We start from the raw sequence: 23746 nt of genomic DNA, 5'->3' as shown, positions 1-23746 counted from the left end.
TAAATACAAATTACCTCTTCTATTCTCCCACTTGTTTTGTAGACTTCTTGGAGGATGTTCTGTATATAATGATAGCCGCATAGTACCACTTCCATTGTTTTGCTAGGTTTAGTTCCCAGTATCTCTGCTCATACCCCAGAGTAGACGTCCCAAATATTGCATAACACTGTGCTGTTAGCTGGGAGGAGGTCGGGTTTCAAAGTCTCCTGAGTAAAATTCTGGTAGTAAAGAAAGAACCATTTCCCTTTGAGACTATATAAGCATTCCAAAATATTTTATATTCGCTAATGTTCTTTCTGACAACCAAAGTAAAACCATATGTGTCCTCATGTTTCATAACCATCACTGTGTGTTTAGAAAAATATGTTTTCCCATAAAAAAAAATAAAAATAAAATAAAAATCAACTTATAATTCCAACATCTGCCAGTTTCTACGATAGAATTTTATTTTACAGGACTTAAACTATAAAATAAAATTTTTATAGTCATTTTCTGTTTCTATTTTAAACACAATATACTGTAAAAAGAACAACAACCAAAAACAAAAACTTTATTTCTTCCTATCGTAGTTTTAGGGAAAGTCCCTGGAAAGTTTGGAAACATGGAAAAGTTCAGAGCTGGCTCTGGTTGGAAGGTGCTGATTAAGCGAGTAGGGTTTTTCGAAAATGCTTTTATGTTGGCAGAATGGAGGGGACAGGAAATGTTAAGGAAACCACTGGGGTCAGTTTGGTTACTGGCTGTCCACATCTGCATTCTGTGGGTCCTGGGCGAGAGTGCTGGGTTGCTGTGTGCACAAATGTCACATATTGTAAGAGATATGGATGTACTGTAGAGGCCCTTAAAGTGGGAGATTCAGCCACTATATTGGAGCACATAGGGGCTTACAGTATTTAGCATTCAGTATTTGCGGAATATCCCCCGAAAACACCCGTTTTCAGAGGATACCTGCAAATATTATGTATCACCTTAATGTATGAAGGAGGGAGATATCTACTGCGCAGTTCCGTAACAAGGTGGCAATGCGCCCTGTGCTGGCCCTACCCCCTAATCAGGGCTGGATTGATGGCCACATGGTCCTGGAGCTGGAAATGACCAAGGGCCTATTATGAGAAGCAGAGGAGGCGTGACCAGTGCTGTGTGGGTATGTCCAGTGCCATGTGGGCATGTACCCCCTATACTCTCTGCTCCAATGTCCCCCTAAATATGTAAAGGAAAAAAAATCCTTCATTTTGTGAGGTAAAAAGAAATACAATTTTACTATTTATGATTTATGGCTGACCGTGTGGAGAGCAGATGGCCAGTCACCATCATGTTGTCATGACAATGGGCCTATGTTTATGTGGAGGCCTGGAGCTGTAGCTCCATCCACCCCATTGTTAATCTGGCCCTGCCCCTAATCCCATGACATCATACTCGGGGAAGTAAAGCACTGCCAGGAGCATTCAAACTACACTCCGGGCAGCTCCAGAGGTTGTAGGGCACCTGCCTTGGTTGCTTCAGGCGGCTCTGTAGTAGCGTTACTGGTTCCAGGCCCCCTCCACACCACATGCAGGTGTCGTGGTCCCTTCATTTCCGACAACAGCCGCAGTCCACATAGATATCAATGGGGTCTACAAAGCTGTCAGATTTACCAAGCTCCGGATAGCAAAGCTTTGTAGAGTTTGTCCCTGGCATCTAACGTTGAAGCCTATGTAGCTGCTGTAGCCTATGGTCTACATTGTGTAAAATTTACCGGAAGAGGGTTCCCTGGGCGACGGGCGTCATACATGCGTGGTCAGTACGCCACGCAATCACAGTAGAGTTGCGTAGGCACACAACAGAAGAGAAGTGAATGCTAATCACTTCACTTCTAACTAGAGATGTGCGCTGACCCGCTTGTTTTGGTTCGTTGTTTGGTTTTAGATCTGTATTTTAAAAAAATAAAGTAAAAAAAACAGCAAAAGTCATTTTGACTTGTTTGCATGCAATCCAAATCCCGAGTTTGGTTTTACAATACGAGTTCAGAACCGGGGGAAGATCCGAATCGGGACTTGGTTCGACTCGGTACCCCAAAGTGATTCTGGTTGTTGTCGGTTCACTGGGAACCGAACCCGCACATCTCTTTACTTCGCGGTGGCCATTTTCCCTGTGTTGCGGATGCAGAAAACGACAGAAAAATGGCCACAGCGCCCATTTTTCAGGCATTTTTACAGTGCTGACACCGGCGCCAACGTGGGACTCCAGAGAGGTCAGTATGATATGGGTGCAAGGTGTGCGGTGCTAGCCCCCCAGGGGGGCCCCGTGTGACCCGCACACCCTGTACCCATCATAAATACGCCCCTGGTGCCTCCTAGTGCAATAAACTGCAAATGTCACCAATGTGAGCTGAGTAAAAGTTATAAGTGAAACTGTACCTTATGGATAAAGTAAATAGGCTTATCTCAACGTTTCACATAGGTCCACACAAAGTCATCCACAGTATGGATTTTCATAGGTTTAATAGGACTCCAAAAACACATAGAAGCTAAATACAAACATACATAGAGCAAGATGGTTTTTCAAAATAAGAACACGATTATGTACTGTACATAAATGCTCGTATAATAGATAGAGAAAAAAACAGCTTATCTGAAGATGATTGATCAGCAAGTTTACTCAACGCATTTCGTCTGGATGGAACTATGGGCTCAATTCAGATCCACTCGCTAGATGCGTTCGCTCGTTAGACGCTAGATGCGTTTGCAAATCCGGTTTCTAGTGGCCAGCCCCTGTCACCATCCACAAACTGCTTCTCCTGTCAATCATTCAGCCGGGCTGTCTATGTGCAGTGAGCGAATGCTTCCTGATCACACGGACTGGTTCACGCACTGCGATGCGTACGCATGCGCAGAATGCAAAAATCGTCTGGCTGTGTGCGAACGCTTCTTAGCGAGCGGGTCTGAATCGGGCCCTGTGTCTCATCTCCTAAACTTCCTCAGGGGTAATGAATCATTACGAATCATTTTATATTTATATATAGACAGGACAACAGGCGGCACTCAGAGACTTGTGAAAAAATACAAAATTGAATCAATCTTTCATCAAATATATATATATATATTAGGGATGTCCGCCGGACCATTTTTGCCGGATTTGGATTTGGTTCTAATTCGTCGTCCGGCTTTGGATTTGGATTTGGATTTGCCAAACTGCGGTGACTGGCTTTGGATTTGGATTTGGATTTTTTTACAAAAATTGACAAAAAAAGCTAAAATCACATAAATTGGTCTTTTTTTTCTTCCTAGAGTATTATTAACCTCAATAACATTAATTTCCAGTCAATTTAGACCATATCACAGCTTATAATATTGTTTTCAACATTATTGGCCAAAGGTTGCAGTGAGCTGACTGGTTACTAAGCGACAAAGCAGCGGCACAACGACACAGACACCACAGTATAAAGCACATCTATGACACATTGCCACACAGCAGTGGCAGAAATGAAAAGTAGTGCACCCACCCAGTGGGGTACGGCCAGCAGAGTCACAGTACTTGTTTACAAAGTGGGCTACGGCCCTAGGAGTCACAGTGCACAATCTTATTAGCATTACACCGCACATAGGGCCTGATTCACATTACACCATAAAGTAGTGTCTCTTATTTATGTTACGACACACAGTAGTGCCCCTTTTACACAATGCCCACAGTAGTGACCCTTTTACACAATGCCCACAGTAGCGGTGTCCCTTACACAATGTCCCCCAGCAGTGGTGCCCCCTATGCAGTCCCCTTAGTAGTAGGGTCCACTATGCAGTGCCCCCAGTAGAATGCCCCCCAGTAGTATGCCCCCCATTAGCAGCCCCCCCCCAGTAGTATGCCCCCCATTAGCAGGCCCCCCCAGTAGTATGCCCCCCATTAGCATGCCACCCAGTAGTATGCCCCCCCAGTAGTATGGCTCCCCCAGTAGTAGGCTGCCCCAGTAGCAGGCCCCCCCAGTAGTAGGCTGCCCCAGTAGTAGCCCCCCCTGTAGTATGGGCCCCCCCTGTAGTATGGCCCCCCTGTAGTAGGCTGCCCCAGTAGCAGCCCCCCCAGTAGTAGTAAGCCCCCCCAGTAGTATGGCCCCCCCCAGTAGCAGGCCCCTCAGTAGCATGGCCCCCCCAGTAGCAGACCCCCCCAGTAGTATAGCCCCCCCAGTAGCAGGCCCCTCTGTAGTATGGCCCCCCCAGTAGTATAGCCCCGCCCAGTAGCAGACCCCCCCAGTAGTGCAGACCCCCCCAGTAGTATAGCCCCCCCCCAGTAGCAGGCCCCTCTGTAGTATGGCCCCCCAATAGTACAGATCCCCCCCAGTAGTATGGCCCCCCCAGTAGCAGACTCCCCCAGTAGTATATCCCCCCCCAGTAGCAGGCCCCTCTGTAGTATGGCCCCCCCAGTAGTATTGCCCCCCCCAGTAGCAGACCCCCCCCAGTAGTGCAGACCCCCCCCAGTAGTATAGCCCCCCCCAGTAGCAGGCCCCTCTGTAGTATGGCCCCCCCAGTAGTATAGCCCCCCCAGTAGCAGACCCCCCCAGTAGTGCAGACCCCCCCCCCAGTAGCGCCCCCGGACCTTTGACAAGTAAAAAAATAAAAAAAATAAAACTTACCTGATTCCCCGCTCCCGCGCCGTCCGCTCTGTCACACGCTGAGGAGGGAGCCGGAAGACGGAGCTCATGTGTGAGCTCCAGCCGGCTCCCTCCATGCAGCAGCCAATGAGAGTCTGTGACTCTCATTGGCTGCTGTAACAAACACACAGCTGCCGCTGGCGGCTGTGTGTCTGTGTCTGTGTAGGGCAGAGCGCTATCACTGCGCTCTGCCCTACACGCGAGGAGACCTGATGTTGGATTCTCTAGTGAGAATCCGACATCAGGCGGCCGCCGTTCGGCCCCGAACGGGGATCCGAGTCAGGCGGTGAACACCCGAACAGGGTTCGGGTGGACTCGGATCCCCAATGTTCGGAGCGGTTCGGATTCCACAGAATCCGAACCGCTCATCTCTAATATATATGGCTATTTTTCGGAAAAAATAGGTTCAGGAACTGTGGACCTCATTCAGAGTCGGTCGGTCGAAGCGGCCGCACGGTCGTACGCCACCGATGTTCGCTATACTGCGCATGCGTAAAGTTCGCAATGCGCGTGCGCAAACTAGCCGCTACGATCAGAAATTTCTCTTTCCTTGAACACAGCCAGGTCGGTAGTTTGAGTGACATATTGAGGCGTTTGTGGGTGGTAACAGGGGAAGGTGCTTGAAAACGGGGGAGTGGAGATCCGAACGCAGGCGTGCCTAATTATGTGAACGACGTTTTATGGGAGTGCATGCGGTTTATGGGAGTGCATAATTAACAAAGTAGCGTCATGGCACATGTGACATGAGAGGTTTTTACACTGACATGATCGTAGAGCTTAAGAGAGGGTATGGTCAACCTTAAGCTCTACGACCAGTTCCGATGGTCTCGATTAATCCTTATATGCCTGGAAATGACGTGTAATGCGTAAGAGAAGGGGGCATATTTTTTTGTCTTCCGGCCGCTTCCTCCCCTTGGTCGGCCAGCTACTGATCCGAACTTAGGGACGCAACTTGCGAGGGAATCATTTGCATATCCGGACCCTTTTCCCGTACGACCAAGCGGTCGCTTCGACCGACTCTGAATGAGGTCCAGTGTGTGGAGCTACTTGTCGTAGAGCTGTAGATAAACAATTATATATATTATATATACACTTTACATATCCGACTGCACACTAAACCCAATCTGATCCATCTAGGGGTGCTCCATTAAAGATATTAATAGTCCCAACAATAGAAGATCCAACAGATGAGCACTCACCGCAGATTCATGAAAGAAAGATAAATGATTTATTCAACTCACACACATGATATGTGTTGACGTTTCAGTCCAACTGGACCTTTGACAAGACCAAATACCAAAAGACATCACAGCTACCACCAAGGAATCATGATATATATATCATGATACAGTAATTAGAAAAGGAGGACGAAACTAGGATTTTTGTCACCCGGGTAAAGGCCATAATTTGGTGCCCCCTCCAAAAAAAATACAACATAGAGGACAAAAAGGGTGTGTTGTTTTGTGACACAGTAATGCCCCTTATAATACATTATGCCACACATTAATTACACTAATAACACATTATGCCACACAGTAATGCCCCTTACAACACATTATGAAACACATTAATGCTCCCAACACATTGTGCCCCTTATTCATTTATACCACAGTAATGCCTCATATACATTATGCCACAGTAAGGCCCCCTTTACATTATGCCACAGCAATGCCCCTTACTAAACATTATGGCACAGTAATGCCCCTTACTACACATTATGCCACAGCAAGGCCCCTTACACATTATGCCACAGTAAGGCTCCTTACACATTATGCCACAGTAATGCCCCTTACTACACATTATGTCACAGTAATGCCCCTTACTACACATTATGCCACTGTAAGGCCCCTTACACATTATGCCACAGTAAGGCCCCATCTCCCTTCTCTTACATGCCAGGGCTGTGCGGTGGGTGAGCTTGGGGTGGCATGGGACAGGGCTGCCACACGCTGGGGAACTGTCAGTACTGCCGTCATTGTAATGTGGTTCCGCTCACGTACCGGCAGCCTCTGCTGATTGGCTGCAGGTCCGCGAGCACTGATTGGCTTGCAACCGGCACCACATTAGACTGATGGTGTCTCTGTGCCTCTCAAGGCCGGGATTTGGCTCCAAACCCACAAGAGCAGCAACATAGCCTCCCAGCAGCCCCTCCCCAGTACCCCCTCAAGCCCAACACCTGGGTCACGTGCCCACTTAGCCCCCCTAGCTGCGGCCTGGTGTAATATACATTTTGGCCCAGAACATTATATCACAGTTACCTCTGCGTCAGGCACAGCTGGCCTGACAGGCACCACAAAGCTGTTCTTGCTCACCTCTCCACCGCAACGGGGCGCAGGGGCCTGCCCCTCCTAGTATCTTCCTATCTCTAGGTGCTGTTTGAAACCCCCCTAGACAGTTTTCCTGCTGCCTGAGTGGAGTGCAGTAGTGACCTTCCTGGCCTCTCAGGCTCATTGCGCCAGAACTCGTCCAACTTTGGAAGGTACATATTTCTTTTTATTTTCTCACAATTTTGTGTATTTTGCTCATTTTATGAATGAAAATTACAAAGGTTGTGGGTATTTTGCGGAAATATGTAGGTTTGCCCAGGGTGACCTTTTAGGCACACTGCGCCTCTTAAAATTTGGTAATTTTTGTTTTACTTGCTTTAAGGTTAATAAATGTGATTTTGTGAATCAGATTTCCATATATCCTCTCTTTGTACATCCTAATGAAGGTCACTGACCACTTTAAGAGCATTAGAATTGAGTTAATTAGGTGCTAATGATGATTTTATAACAGGCGCCTGTCAGGCGCTCTGCGCCCGAACCTGGGAGTCCCAGAGGTGCGCCTGACGCAGGGTTAACTGCTTATTCCTGCTGAAAAATAGCACTTCATATTAGGGATGTGCAGGCTCGGATAGGTTCGAGTTTGCACGTGGAGTTCGGATTTTTCCCTCCAAAAAAATGGAACTCAGAACGAGGCAAAACGTCATCTTACATGGACGAACATCATCATTCCTGGACAAAAGACCAGGAATGATGATGTTCGTCCATGTAAGATGACGTTTTGCCTCGTTCTGAGTTCCGTTTTTTTGGAGGGAAAAATCCGAACTCCACGTGCAAACTCGAACCTATCCGAGCCTGCACATCCCTACTTCATATAAATATATATATATATATATATATATACGTAAAACGTGGTGCTTCCAGCATAATCAGGAACAAGCAGAAAATAATAAATGCCTTCTTAGGGCACTAGCTCACTTCTTGAACCCTCTCTACAGAAGCAGCTACTCAGGATGAAAGTCTCTCAGTCTCTGAGATTGGTGGTCCTTCCTGCCACATGCAGGACTGGACGCTGGCCTCTGGGCCTGGTATAGCTTCCTTAGCTTGTTGGCTGCCGCCTCTCACAGTCTGGCCTGCTTCCTTGCAGGTACCATAGCTCAGTCCCAGAGTTGGATAGCCTTCCCTGTATCTCACAGGTCTAGGTTCAGTCCTCCTGGACCTCACTGGCTCGCAAGCACAGTGAGCTCTGTCTGACTGGTCTGCCTCAGTCCTCCCTGGACTGAGGGCCTGATTCAGAGCCGGACGCAAGTGGCCGTTCGCTCGTCCGCCGTACGAGCAGAAATATTTAAATTCAAGCGTTCGCTCGTAAGTTCGCTCGTAGCTAATTTTCCGCCCCATTGTCTCCCAACCCCTCCTCTAGCTAGCGAACGTTCAAAATAGCGACCGTCCATCTCCTGTTTGGATGCAGGGAACGCTCGCACAAGTCAATTCTGGAAGTGGCCCTGTCAGTTTTCGATTGCCTGCTATTTCATTGTCAATAAACTTTATTCTTGTCAGTGTGTGTCATTTGTACCGCAGAATACGTACGGTTTCACCAATGGTATTGTTTTTTGAAATTAAAGTTTTTTTGGAATGATACTATTGTTTTCCGTTGTTTTTTATAGGCATATTTTAGTACTTTATTTGTTTTATTTAAATTAGCTTACGCATGTCACTGCATCAAGCCTATCATAACTCACATTATATTTGTGAGGCTGTAGGTCACATGACTCATACAATAACCAATAGAATGGTTCCTGTTAATTTACAAAGTACATTAGCCAATCAAATTTTTTCTAGGGCCTTTATTAAAACTGTTTTGTGTAAAAAAAATCATTGCCATCATGAGAGCCTCCGCGTTTTGTAGGCATGAGCTCCTGGTCCTCACAGAGGTGATGGACCAGAGAATCACCCATCATCCTCCCCCCATCACAAACCTCTGCAAGCGGATGGCGTACGCGGAGGTGCGCCACCGCCTGCGCTCCATCGGCTATCGCCAAAATATTGGCCAACAGGAGCGCAGGTGGTCCGATTTGCGCTGCCGAACCCCACGCCTGCTTGCATGTTTGCGTCTCCCGATTCTGGTAAGTAAGTGTTTATGTGTTTGTATATATTTTTTGTTTTATTTTTTTGTGGCCCTACCTGCATGTGCATGTTTCCAGTATAGCCCTGTTTGTGTTTTTTGGCCCTACCTGCGTGTGCATGTTTACAGTATAGCCCTGTTTGTAAATTTTGGCCCTACCTGTGTGTGCATGTTTACAGTATAGGCGTGTTTTTTTTTCCTGTTTTTTTTGTAAAAGAAATATAAACAAAAAAGCATTGTAATTAAATATGTTGGTCTCCATCATTTAGGGGCCGAGCGGATAATGAGATGGTGCAGACGGGTGTCTTGACCCCTATCCCCCACTCCCACCCAAACATCCTCTGCCCACTCTTCCGCAAATTCCCCCTCCACCCCAGACCTTGCCGCACATCAGTCCCCTCCCTCTCCTCAACTTACCATCCCTCCAACTTCCCCCTCCCCTCAAACCCCCCCTCTCTTTTCCTCACCCTCCACTTCCTCCCAAATTACACCTCCTCCTTCGCAGAGCCACTGGCCAACCTCTGAAGAGAAGGATTTCGGTGCCCCAGTCTCAGGCATCATTTTGGCCGGTATGTTTACATTTTAAACTATGTTTTTTTTATGGTTTTTGTTATTTGGGTTGATGTTGTCCTTTTGCCTGTGCAGTTCAAAATAGTAAAGTAGTTCCAATGTTTTTGATATATATCTTTGTGAAACAATGTCAAGGATATTTTCTCCTTACACATATGACACATGTCCAAACACTCACACTTGTGTCTTTCTTGTTAACGCTACCCACAAATGTTGTATTTTTTCCCCTTTGTAGTTTTTTTTAGTTTTGTATTTTTCTTTTTTTTTTGGGGCCCTTATTTGTTGTGAATCTGTTCGTTTTGCATTCCTTTTGTTTTGGGCCTGTTTTGGCTTTTTTTTTTAACGATAGTCTGAATTGTTACATTTATTAAAAAATATAAATGAAGGTGTCATTTTACTAATCCACACATTTTTTTTACCCACAGAGGAGCAGAGGCGGAACGAGGCATTGTCTGCGGGCTTAATGGAGCTACGGGGCCATGTCGTATCAATGCTGGTCTCCTTGGACCATATTTTGGTGACCCTGCGCCACTAATGTTTTTTTTTTGGCAAAAACAGTTTGTTTAAAAATAAAGTTTATTTTGATTTATTTAAGTCTCATTCCTTGTGTGTAAATCTTAGATTGTTGAACCTTACATAAGTCTACTATTTGTCCCTGATTTTTAAAGTAATGTAAATTTGTTTGTCGAAAGCTCAAGTAAGTATGTAAGCTTGCACATTAAACACATAACAATACCAATAGGTTTGGAGAAGTAACCTCAAAATGTGATTATTTTTTGGTGTGGGTAATGTTAAAATTAAAGCTACCTGCTTAGGCCTACAATTGCAAACATACTGATTCACCATAATACCTTTGGTGTTTGTTTTTAGCAGCAAAACAGGGTACTAAACTTTTCCAAATAAGAAATTACAGTATTAGGCATTAAGCAACTTTGCATTTTTAGAAACAGGTTACACTTGGTTGTAATTTACGATGGAAATGGTTGGATAACGTAAAATAAAATTTTAATGCACACAAATAATAAACACCAAGTGAATAGACACAATAAATTCAAACATTCAAAACACACACACAAGTCAAAACCACACCAAAACCCCCAAAAAAACACAATCAGGAACTGTTTGAAGAAGTAGCATGCCAACATGAATCCACAAATGAGGAGAAGAAATCATTGTTCCTGAAGTTATATCCAATGTGTCCACATAAAGTCATTGTGTTGATCAGGTAGTAGGTATGGATTTTTAGGGTCATTTGAGGGATTAAAAAAAAAAAGTTAAAAGTGAGTAAATAATTACCTAAAAAATCTAGCCACAACTTCATCGCGTATGGCCCCCACATACTGACCTCCAACCAACCTCGGGGGGGCCGTCCTCAGACAAGGCATCCTCTGGCTGCATTGGGACACCACTCCTTATGGCGATGTTGTGAAATATCCCACACAGGACCATAATTCTCGAAACCATAGCCGGCAAATACATGAGGTCGCCACCAGAGTGGTGGAGGCATCTGAATCGGCTTTTTAAAAGGCCGATACAGTGCTCCACCACCTGCCTGGTGGCTGTAAGTGTGGAATTATACTGACTTTGTGGCCCTGGTGTGGGAACCAAATAAGGAGTGAGCAGCCAGGGCATGCAAGGGTAACCACTGTCTCCTGTGAAAATATAAAAAAAAACATCAGGACCATTGTGTAACAAGCTTTGCATTGGTTTCAACAGAAGGTTTCAATTTACCCAGAAGCCACGCATCACCAGCTTGTAGGTTGTTTAATTTGTGCCAAATCCCTGATTGCCGGATGACGAAGGAATCATGTGCACTGCCGGGCAATTTGGCATTCAGGGACAGGATCTGGAGGGAGGCATCACATACCACCATTACATTCATCGAGTGAAAGTGCTTTCGGTTCCTAAATATAGCCTCCAGCCTTGCTGGAGGCTGAAGTGGTATGTGAGTGCCATCCACAACCCCTTCGATGTGTGGGAAGCCAGCTATTTGGTAAAAATTAGCCTTCGCACATTAAGGGAACCCATATCCAATGGCATTTTAATAAAATGATGGAGGTGTTTAAAAAGTGCCTCCATCACTGCCCACAGGATCCTTGAAAAGGAGGATTGGGATATTCCAGCGACTATTCCCACAGTGGTTTGAAAGGATCCTGAGGTACAAAAATGTAACACCAACATTAATTGCGTAAGTGGTGGTATTGCTGTAGGACTGTCAATTTGCCGTTCAAGATCACTCTCTATTAATGAGAGAGTGTCTATGATGATTTGTGGTGGAAGACGGTAGTGCCTTAACACCTCATCATCTGGCATTCCAAAAAGGGTGACACATGTTCTAAATATCTGGGGCCTTGCATGCCTACGATGCCTATGCCTAGGAGGATGTTCAAGTTGGTCGGGGTCATGGACCATTGCCATTATAATTCGCCCAACATCAATCTGAAATGTTAGACAATGTAGTTATTTTTCTTAAATCTAAAAAATAGAAAATATACTTATCTTTTTGTTTGGCGTGTCGAACATGGATACCGACATGCCAGACTTTGCGGCTCCTCATGTTGCCCCAGGTAAATGTTGTAATGTTAACAACTCAGAAATGTGTTTTTGACAATATCTAGATTATAATTTTACTCTTTTCTCTTTTTTCTCACAGAGACACAGGCGGATGAGTCTGCTCCAGAGGTGAGCTTTGGCCGCAGAATTTCTTCTGGCTCTGCAGGGGAGGAAGCAGTAGATCCGGCTGGGGACCCTGTGGCAGACAGTCCAGGGCATTCCCCCTCGCAGGCAGTGGCCCTTCTCACTGATCTCAATGGTGAAATGGATCAGCAGACCGAGATTCTGCTGAGGATGGACGCCAATCTGCTACAAGTGGCAGACGCTCTGGAGCAAAGTGCTGCGGCCAACGTGACCATTGCTAAGGTCCTTGCGGAAAATACTGGGGCCAACGTGTGAATAGCAAATGCCCTGGAGCAGCTCGTTCACCAGCACATGTTGGAGCCGGCCTCCCTTCCTGCCGGAACATCAGAACCCTCCACCTCTGGCACAACAACAGCCATCCCTCCAAATGTGCCTAGCCCTATGCCTAGTCCAGAGGCCACAACATTTGCCTCTGGCCAGGCCAGCCGAAGGACTTCCCGGACCCGTTCAGGCTCCCTCCAACCCCCGGCCTAAACGGCGATGACAGCACTGGCTAATTACCCCACAATCCATCTCTGTGTTTGCCCCATATTCCTGCATGGCAAAAACCTCCCTCTCCTTTATTGTGAATTGTTTTTATTTGTTTTATTTGTGTTCAAATGCCACTTATTTTGTTGGTGTGTGGGCAAAATGATTTCTAGATTTTGGCCCATGAAAAATAAAATGTTTACTTTAAAAAAAACTTGAAACAAAAATAACAAAAATATTAATAAACTTTGGAAACAAAATTGCAAACTTCTATTGTTGATTTATTCACAAACTGGTTAAAAGGTAATCCCTCTAACAAACTTACAAACAGTACAACGGAAATAGAAACATTTCATATTTTGCCTAAAAAAAAGGGTTAAAATCAATTTATGAGTTTTAATTAACAATTATCAAAAAACAAAAGGACGATTGGTTTCTTGGTCAAAAAATAAAATAGAAAAAAAACAAACATGCGTACAATATTGTTTGCCTACAAAATAAACACTTACAAATATGTAAAAAGCACTCAAAAAACCCAAACATTTCTTAGCTAATTGATTGTATGCCCCAGAAATTAGCAGCTGAGTAGTTCACCTGCGTTCGGTTTTTAGCTACTAAAAAAGGTCTATTTGCTAAACACCTTACAAGCTGTTTAGCAATTAAAAGTTAATTGTTTTTGTTGCCTCACTTGATTAATCGCAACACCATCGATGAGTACAGGGAAGTACGAGGAGACCATCGTCATTGCGGTAGACTATACCAGACCACAAGCTGAGCGAGCAGTCTTAATGGAAATTGGATCACGCAGTGACGTGTACAAAATAGCGTCCACATTGGACGTTCGCACAAGATAATACATGTACGCCCAAAAAACGCCTTGCCACGCCTGCGTTTTCTCATCTCCACCCCCGTTACCACCCATAAACGGAACATTCTGTCAATCAAATGACATAGGTCACTTCCTGTTCGCTGTGTATATGAGCGAACGAAAAATGACCGCAATGATCCGGCCACACATGCGCAATGAGAACCGGATGCATGCGTGGTTTAAAACAATCGAATGCGTACGAGCGAACGGCTGATAGCGTCCGGCTCTGAATTAGGTCCTGAGTTCACTCGGCAGCCCTTACACCTCCTCTTAGAATCCTTTTCTTCTCTGTGTGGGCGGATCTCTCCTGCCCCACACAGAATCTGCAGCTCACCAGCGCCATCTCTGGTGATACTGCCACAATATATATATGTATATGAAATTATGAATATATATAAAAAACATCATACAAACTCGGCACTCACTATATATATATATATATATATATATATATATATATATATATGGAAAACATGCACAGATTCTGATAGTGAAGTAATTGTTAAAGCTTTCAGCCTCTGCTCTGATTGGGCAGAATTACCCTGGTGAACTCATTGCTTTCATAGTGGGGATCATCCTTTATTTTAATGCAAAAAGTCTCAATCTGGAAAATACGTTCTCATGCAATTATGCTGTAAATAATACGTACATTAAGCAAACAATCATCTCCTCACCCAGCCTCTTCCAGCCACCCGTAACATGTGACATTATACAAAGTATGAAACCTTGCCAGGGAGCAATCAGTTCTGCTGAGAAAATAATACACCATTACTTCATTATGAGGCACATTAGGAGTTATGTGACTTTGTGGTGCGGACCTGCCATACAAACTGATGCAGCATAAGTGGCTGTACATTTCAGAGTACACTGTAATAAGATGATTTGCTGGCCACCACTATTACATGTATTCATATAATAAAATAGTTTTTAACCTATTTACTTATGAGCTTAAGATTTTCGCTGACATGTATGTGCTGAGCTTAAGTAGATTGGTGAATCCCAACCCGTAGACTAAAAGTGAATTTAGGGATAATTAGGTACTTTCTGTAATAAGATCTGTTATAGGCAAATGTTTGGGCACCCCTAGTCAAAGTATATATTTCACATATATTCCTGCATAGTTTAATGGTCAATTACTATGTTACAGCCGAGTTCAATAGATAAATAAAGAAAATTACTAATTTAATTTTTTAAGACCTGAAAACATGGTTGGCACATTAGACCCTATATTAAGCTACGGTAGGTGGAGACAATTTTGGGGTTGAGCAACTCTCAAGATGCTAGTCCTGATCTCAACCACCATGGGCTCCACAAAGGAGCAGACTGTTCAGATAATTGACTGTTAAAAAGCAGATTAATGCCATAAAAAGATATGTACAGTAATTGCTTCCATTGGAAGAGAGGAAGGTTAAAACTTAAAATCAATTCCAGCAGAACCCACCTCTCACTGCAAAGCACCTGCAGGACGGTTCAGCACCGGAGTCGAGGTCCACAGGTGGTCAGAGATTCAGGGGCCTATTCATTAAACCTAAAAATTCTCTAGAGATAATTAGGTTTAGAACTCGCATGGAGTTCTTTCTAATTATAGGTGGAATTCATCATTCCTCCTCTCCATAAGTATCTATTCCGAAAAGCTGTCATTTTTGCGATGACAGCTTTTCGGGAAATAGATACTTTTCCCTGCCTACACTACCTTATCGCATCTGGAAACAGTGCTGCGCATGCGCTGTTACATCTGTAAAACCAGCGCATGCGCAGCACTGCCTACTGATGCGTCAAGTCTGTTAAAGCCAATAAATAAATGTTATGTGCATTAAAATAAATTTGCATACTGATCAGGTGTACCTACTGGTGGATAGGTTTAGCCACGCCCCCTCCCACTTCTGCACAATGAGATATTAATAATATTCAAGTGTAAAAGGGGCAGAGTAACGGAGGTGTCCTCTGGTTATCGGGCCTGCACCCCCTCACTTTCTCCTAAAGGCTTTGGATTTTTTAAAACCCTGGAGGTGTTGAAGATCCCACCTCGATCTACGCCTTATGTGGGACACATTGGGCTCCATTAGGGAACAGCATTTGTGGGCACATTTCAACCAATGTAATCTAAACATGAAACTATATGATAGTGACATGAGTAATAAATAAATATACACCTGGTCAGGCTCATGATTCATTGAAGACACAGAATGAACAGTGTTTTAGGGAAAAGTTGGTATTACTGAAGGGAAGGGGGTCCTGAAGTGACTGAACATCGTGCATTTCCAGATGGGCTACCATGCCACAAAAGTAGGGACCAAAACAGGGCTTGTATTTTTGCAGGTCATATATGAAGCCTAAACATAGAGTGACTAATTCAAAGATGCATGCAAGCTGGTCATAATTTTACATGCCCTGCGTGCATAGAGCTAAATGCTATGTGACCGCACCACCCCCATCCAGCCGCTTGTGGAAGTGTCTGTTGTCAGTATATCAATGCACATTTACACCAGCCCTTTACTGTACCTGGTGCAAGAGATCCGTCCAAAATCAGGCGTCTTTGTGTACCCACAATTCTGCACAGTCGTCTATTTTACCCGTGACGCACCCACACTCAGCTTAGCCTATGTGCGAACGTTACACCTAGTTACACCTCTTCGGCTGCAAGCGGAGATGCAGGGGCGTCTTTATAATGGGTGCAAGGTGTGCGGTGCACACGGGCCCCTGTGACCTACATCTGCACCAATAGGTAAATATACTTACCTTTCTGCAGATTTAGATTTCCTGGTCTGCAGCGCCAGCCCGGCGGCCATTTTCCCGCTGACTCACGCACGTGCAGAAAATATGTCCCCCGATCGCATGGGACGGGGCTTAGTGATGGGGCAGGACTTGGCGATGGGGGGGGTAGCAGTGGCAGCCGGTCGGCGCAAGCGCGGGCAATTGTCACAGTATTTTTGGCAAAAATACCATGATAAGGCTCCGGAGGGGATTCGCAGGGACAGAGCTTTCTCGCAAGCTCTGTCCGTGCAAGGGATTTGTAGTAAATCCCTGTGATATTTCCTGAATTCGCAATGCGAATTCAGTCTGTAATATCACACTACAATCTGCATTACAAATGCGGATTGTAGTAAATAGAGCCCTTAATTGTAATTTCTCCTCCAATTATGGAATGGAATTGTAGCCCAGAGCTGGCGATCTTTGGCTTCCCACCTATACTTTTGGTACATGGGGGAGATGTATCAAACCTTGGAAAGAGAAAAAGTGGAGGGAGATTAAGTACCAACCAATCAGCTCCTGTCGTTTTTCAAGCACAGCCTGTAACATGGCAGTTAGAAGCTGATTGGTTGGTGCTTCATATCTCTTTACTTTATCTCTCTCCAACATGGGACACATGCGACCCTTATTCTGTGCCTCACTTTTCGGCAGAATAGTGCATTTATAGGTACATTCCGAGCAAAGTAATAACAAGCTTCACATATATCCACACAAAAGTAGTGCCAATCGTAATAAAGATGTTTCCTCAATGTCAAAGATCACATGAAAATGATTATGAGCCTAAACCCAGCTGCATTTTAGGAGAAAATGTTTAATGGTCGGAGGTTGGGCATTCATGTGACGTTTACACGTTTGCGCAGGGCGGCTCATCAGACCTTTCTTCCTCGCCACAATCCTTGGCGCGCTTTGTATAGATGACGAGAAAGGTACAGTAGGGTTCTATGGGAACTTCACAATTGTAAATGCCACAAACCACAAAGAAATCTCCTATGATCAATCAAATTCTACTTTACTTATGTGCCAATGTTTTTCTTTCCTTCTTCAAAATGACGATGTAAAGCTCTGGTGTGCACTCACTTTTATTTTATTTTGTGGTGAGTTTTCTGTATCCTTGGAACATTTCCTGTTGGAACGAGGCAGAAACGATGAAATTCAGGGTAGACAATCATTTCCTTGCATAATATTCTTATACACAGCTGTACAGAATTCATGAAGAACAGAATATCACGGATGTGGGTGATACCTTTTTATTTAAATGCATCCCAAGAGGTCTCTAAAATAGGCCGTTTCTTTCTGCTAGCAGGACGGAATGACATGACTGAGGGTTGGAGGAAGTGACATGAAAAATAAACAGTAATGTAAATCAAATTAAGCTTCTGTTTTCCATGGTTTCTTTCAAACATAGACTTAATCAGCTCTGCACCTTATGGTGATGGGGCAGGAATTCCTGTGCAGCTAATGAGTTTTTTTCAATTTGGGCTAATATTTATTCAGAGAAAGTGCTGTGTGATACCCCTTGCTCTGACAGGAGCCAATGGAAGTTGCAATATAGGAGTCTTCCACCAGGTGGAGCTGTTATGCGCCAAAATTGAGACAAGTCAGCAACAGGACAGTGTGTTTGTGGTTGGACATGCACAGTTGAGACTGAAAGACACCAAGGAGCAGAGGCCCTGATTCAGAGCCGGACGCTATGAAAGAGCGCTCGCTCTGAATCTGGGCGTTTTTTTTTTTGTGCGGCCTCCTGGCCGCTCGCATAGCTGTGGGTGACCACCCACAGCTATTGCGAGCAGCCAGGATGATGGTCGTGATGGTCAAGACCATCGCAACCATCGGACTTGCGATGAGACCCTTGTGGTAGGGTCTCGTGGTCGCAAGCCCCAGAGAGCTTCTGGCTCTAATAGAGGTCTAGGAATGTGTGGCGTCAATCTGCTGCAAGAAGTGACAACCAAAATGGCACCGTTCTTTTATAGAAAACAAATGTCCAGAAACATTTGTATATATGAGTTGTGATATAGTAATATGAAAGAATTATTAGATGTACCTACAAGTCATTTCCAGCAAATTTACATTTTGCCTCATTGCAGACTCGTTAAAGGCCCTGGGATCCCACTGCCTCCATGTTACTGTATTTGAAGTAGGGGTGAGCGGGTTCGGATTTCTGAAATCCGAACCCCCCCCGAGCCCCCCCGATCCGAGTCCGATTCGAGTCAGGCTCGACTTTTCCCGCCTGACTCGGATTCTGAAATCGAGGCAAAACGTCATCTTCCCGCCTTCCGAATCTCGCGGGTTTTGGATCCTATATAAGGTACCCGCATCGGCGCCATTTTCTCACTCGGCTGTGGAGGGTGGGAGTTAGGGCTGGCTGGGCTGTGTAGTGTAGTGTAGTGCAGAGTAGTGCTGTGCTGTGCTGTGCTGCGCTGTGCTGCTGTTGTCCACTACTTCAAAGTCCATAGGGGCTGGCTGTGTTGTGCTGTGCTGCTGTTGTTAATAGGGGCTGTGTCCACTACTTCAAAGTCCATAGGGGCTGGCTGGACTGTGTTGTGCAGTCAGTTGTCCATAGGGGCTGTGTCCACTCCAAAGTCCTGTGCAGTGTCCCAGTCCTAAAGGGGTGCTGTAGTGTTGTCCAGGAGGTGCTCTGTCCGTCAGGGGTGCTCCCCCCAAGTGCTAAAAAAAATATATTTTTTCTGTGTTTGTGAATTGTGTGCGCAGTAGCCGCACGTGCATCAACAAATTAGTGCCAAGCGTGCGCCTCTCTCATAAGTAAAGGGCCGGCTGGCTTGACCATTAAAGGGTGCTGTAACCCCCAAAGTACACTCCAAACCAAATAAAAATTTATTTTCTGTGTTTGTGAATTGTGTGCGCAGTAGCCGCACGTGCATCAACAAAGTAGTGCCAAGCGTGCGCCTGTGTCATAAGTAAAGGGCCGCCTGGCTTGACCGTTAAAGGGTGCTGTAACCCCCAAAGTACACTCCAAACCAAATAAAAAAATTTTTTCTGTGTTTGTGAATTGTGTGCGCAGTAGCCGCACGTGCATCAACAAAGTAGTGCCAAGCGTGCGCCTGTGTCATAAGTAAAGGGCCGCCTGGCTTGACCGTTAAAGGGTGCTGTAACCCCCAAAGTACACTCCAGTCCAAACCAAATAAAAAAATATTTTCTGTGTTTGTGAATTGTGTGCGCAGTAGCCGCACGTGCATCAACAAAGTAGTGCCAAGCGTGCGCCTGTATCATAAGTAAAGGGCCGGCTGGCTTGACCGTTAAAGGGTGCTGTAACCCCCAAAGTACACTCCAAACCAAATAAAAAATTTTTTTCTATGTTTGTGAATTGTGTGCGCAGTAGCCGCACGTGCATCAACAAAGTAGTGCCAAGCATGCGCCTGTGTCATAAGTAAAGGGCCGCCTGGCTTGACCGTTAAAGGGTGCTGTAACCCCCAAAGAACACTCCAGTCCAAACCAAATAAAAAAATATTTTCTGTGTTTGTGAATTGTGTGCGCAGTAGCCGCACGTGCATCAACAAAGTAGTGCCAAGCGTGCGCCTGTGTCATAAGTAAAGGGCCGGCTGGCTTGACAGTTAAAGGGTGCTGTAACCCCCAAAGTACACTCCAAACCAAATAAAAAAATATTTTTTGTGTTTGTGAATTGTGTGCGCAGTATCCGCACGTGCATCAACAAAGTAGTGCCAAGCGTGCGCCTGTGTCATAAGTAAAGGGCCGGCTGGCTTGACCATTAAAGGGTGCTGTAACCCCCAAAGTACACTCCAAACCAAATAAAAAAATTTCTTCTGTGTTTGTGAATTGTGTGCGCAGTAGCCGCACGTGCATCAACAAAGTAGTGCCAAGCGTGCGCCTGTGTCATAAGTAAAGGGCCGGCTGGCTTGACCATTAAAGGGTGCTGTAACCCCCAAAGTACACTCCAAACCAAATAGAAAAATGTTTTCTGTGTTTGTGAATTGTGTGCGCAGTAGCCGCACGTGCATCAACAAAGTAGTGCCAAGCGTGCGCCTGTGTCATAAGTAAAGGGCCGCCTGGCTTGACCATTAAAGGGTGCTGTAACCCCCAAAGTACACTCCAGTCCAAACCAAATAAAAAAATATTTTCTGTGTTTGTGAATTGTGTGCGCAGTAGCCGCACGTGCATCAACAAAGTAGTGCCAAGCGTGCGCCTGTATCATAAGTAAAGGGCCGGCTGTCTTGACCGTTAAAGGGTGCTGTAACCCCCATAGTACACTCTAAACCAAATAAAAAAATATTTTTTGTGTTTGTGAATTGTGTGCGCAGTATCCGCACGTGCATCAACAAAGTAGTGCCAAGCGTGCGCCTGTGTCATAAGTAAAGGGCCCGCTGGCTTGACCGTTAAAGGGTGCTGTAACCCCCAAAGTACACTCCAAACCAAATAAAAAAATGTTTTCTGTGTTTGTGAATTGTGTGCGCAGTAGCCGCACGTGCATCATCAAAGTAGTGCCAAGCGTGCGCCTGTGTCATAAGTAAAGGGCCGGCTGTCTTGACCGTTAAAGGGTGCTGTAACCCCCAAAGTACACTCCAAACCAAATAAAAAAATATTTTCTGTATTTGTGAATTGTGTGCGCAGTAGCCGCACGTGCATCAACAAAGTAGTGCCAAGCGTGCGCCTGTGTCATAAGTAAAGGGCCGGCTGGCTTGACCATTAAAGGGTGCTGTAACCCCCAAAGTACACTCCAAACCAAATAAAAAATTGTTTTCTGTGTTTGTGAATTGTGTGCGCAGTAGCCGCACGTGCATCAACAAAGTAGTGCCAAGCGTGCGCCTGTGTCATAAGTAAAGGGCCGGCTGGCTTGACCGTTAAAGGGTGCTGTAACCCCCAATGTACACTCCAAACCAAATAAACATTTTTTTTCTGTGTTTGTGAATTGTGTGCGTAGTAGCCGCACGTGCATCATCAAAGTAGTGCCAAGCGTGCGCCTGTGTCCCATAAGTAAAGGGCCGGCTGGCTCATTTCTTAAAGGGTGGTGTAACCCACAAAGTGCACTAGTCTCCAACAAAAATAAAAAATTATTTTCTGTGTTTGTGTGTGCCTTAGCCGCACGTATATATCAATATAACATAAATGGAGGACCCAACTTTCTCCGATAAAAATAAAATAGGGAAAGGTCAAGAACCACTTCCTCCTAGTGCTGAAGCTGCTGCCACTAGTCATGACATAGACGATAACATGCCATCAACGTCGTCTGCCAAGGCCGATGCCCAATGTCATAGTAGAGGGCACATACAATCCCAAATGACAAAGTTCAGGAAAATGACCTTGAAAAAAACATTTAAATCATCTGAAGAGAAACGTAAACTTGCCAATATGCCATTTACGACACGGAGTGGCAAGGAACGGCTAAGGTCTTTCCCTATGTTCATGACTAGTGGTTCAGCTTCACATGACGATGGAAGCCCTCCTCCCGCTAAAAAAATCAAACGAGTTAAGCTGGCAAAAGCACAGCGAAGAACTGTGCGTTCTAAGAAGATATCACAAATCCCCAAGGAGAGTCCAAGTGTGGTGGCGGTTGCGATGCCTGACCTTCCCAGCACTGGACGGGAAGAGGTGGCTCTTTCCACCATTTGCACGCCCCCTGCAAGTGCTGAAAGGAGCACCCACAGTCCACTTGCTGATATGCAAATTGAAGATGTCACTGTTGAAGTACAACAGGATGAGGATACTGGTGTAGCTGGCACTGAGGAGGAAGTTGGCGAGGAGGATTCTGATGGTGATGTGGTTTGTTTAAATCAGGCTCCGGGGGAGACAGTTGTTGTCCGTGGGATGAAAAAGCCCATCACGGTCATGCCTGGGCAGAAGACCAAACATTCCACCTCTTTGGTCTGGCAATATTTCTTTCCAAATCCGGACAACAACTGTCTTGCCATATGTACCATATGTAAAGGTGAAATAAGTAGGGGTAGGGACGTTAACCACCTAGGAACATCCTCCCTTATACGGCACCTGCAGCGCGTTCATAAAAAGTTACTGTCAAGTTCAGAAACTTTGGCTCAGACCGTAAGCAGTCCAGGGTCACCTAAATCCCTTTTTCCTGTTTTATCCAAGGAATCGGTGGATGAGGAGGATGAGGGCGACATCTTGCCTCCGTAGAACCAGTTTGTGCAGGGACACATTAATTGCCAGCTTGTTTTGTGGGGGCCCAAACGAACCAATCATTTCAGCCACAGTCATGTGGCAGACCCTGGCGCTGAAATGATTGGTTTGTTAAGTGTGCATGTCCTATTTATACAACATAAGGGTGGGTGGGAGGGCCCAAGGACAATTCCATCTTGCACCTCTTTTTTTTCTTTGCAGTATGTACTGTTTGGGGCCTAGTTTTTCAAACTGCCATCCTGTCTGCCACTGCAGTGTCACTCCTAGATGGGCCACATGTTTGTGCCGCCCACTCGTATCGCTTAGCATAGTCATCCAGCTATCTTGGTGCAATCTTTTGGCCATAAAAACAATATTGTGAGGTGTGAGGTGTTCAGAATAGACTGGAAATGAGTGGAAATGAAGGTTATTGAGGTTAATAATAGCATAGGAGCAGAAAAACCCACAAATTCTGTGATTTTAGCTGTTTTTATGCTTTTTAAAAAAAAATACAGATCCAAAACACAAAACCCAGAACCCAAAACACGGAAGGGTGGTTTTGGCAAAACCAATCCAGATCCAAAACACGAAGAAAGATCCAGATCCAAAACCAAAACACAAAACACGAAAAGTGGCCGGTGCACACCCCTAATTTGAAGTATGCCCTTCGTGCCTCCACTGCACAGTGCCTCTGTGCTTCTATATTAATGTACAGTAGTAACAGCATTACCTTACTCTGCCAGGACTTTTGCAGGCTAAAACCCATAGTGATCCCCCATATCTGGACAGCTTTAGGGGGTCCTACAATTTATTCCAGGTAAATCCCGTTTTTTTTTCGCCGATCCTGTTTCGCCGGCTCCTGTTTTTGTAACTTTTTAATTGAATACGGGGATAAAGCAGGCGCGCTCCCGATACTTTATCCCAGGAAAATCTCCGATGTGGAGCGAAAAGTCCAGCACGGACTTTTTGCTCCAAATTGAACACCCCTGATTATCCAGTTTCGGTTTTGGATTTCTTTCAAAATTTATAAAACCAAAATCATGTAACTTGGACCTGTTTTTATTAATATAGTATTACATACTTGCTTACCCTCCTGATTCGGCTAGAAGCTTCCCGAAAATCAGGTGCCGCTCCTGCCCTCCCAAGAAGCCAGGCAAGCCTCCCTGCGGCCGCCAACCTGCCCGACCCCCCCGCAGCAACACTAGAGACCCCCGCAGCGCAGGGGGGGGCGAAGACGTTCTGGAAGTCGGCAGGTATGTAGTATTATTAACATCAGTAACATTCAATTCCAGTCATTTACCAGT

The sequence above is a fragment of the Taudactylus pleione genome, unplaced genomic scaffold, assembly GCF_031769625.1.
Source record: "Taudactylus pleione unplaced genomic scaffold, aTauple2 ptg000442l, whole genome shotgun sequence".
Taxonomy (NCBI): Eukaryota; Metazoa; Chordata; class Amphibia; order Anura; family Myobatrachidae; genus Taudactylus; species Taudactylus pleione.
This window is presented reverse-complemented; position numbering follows the sequence as displayed.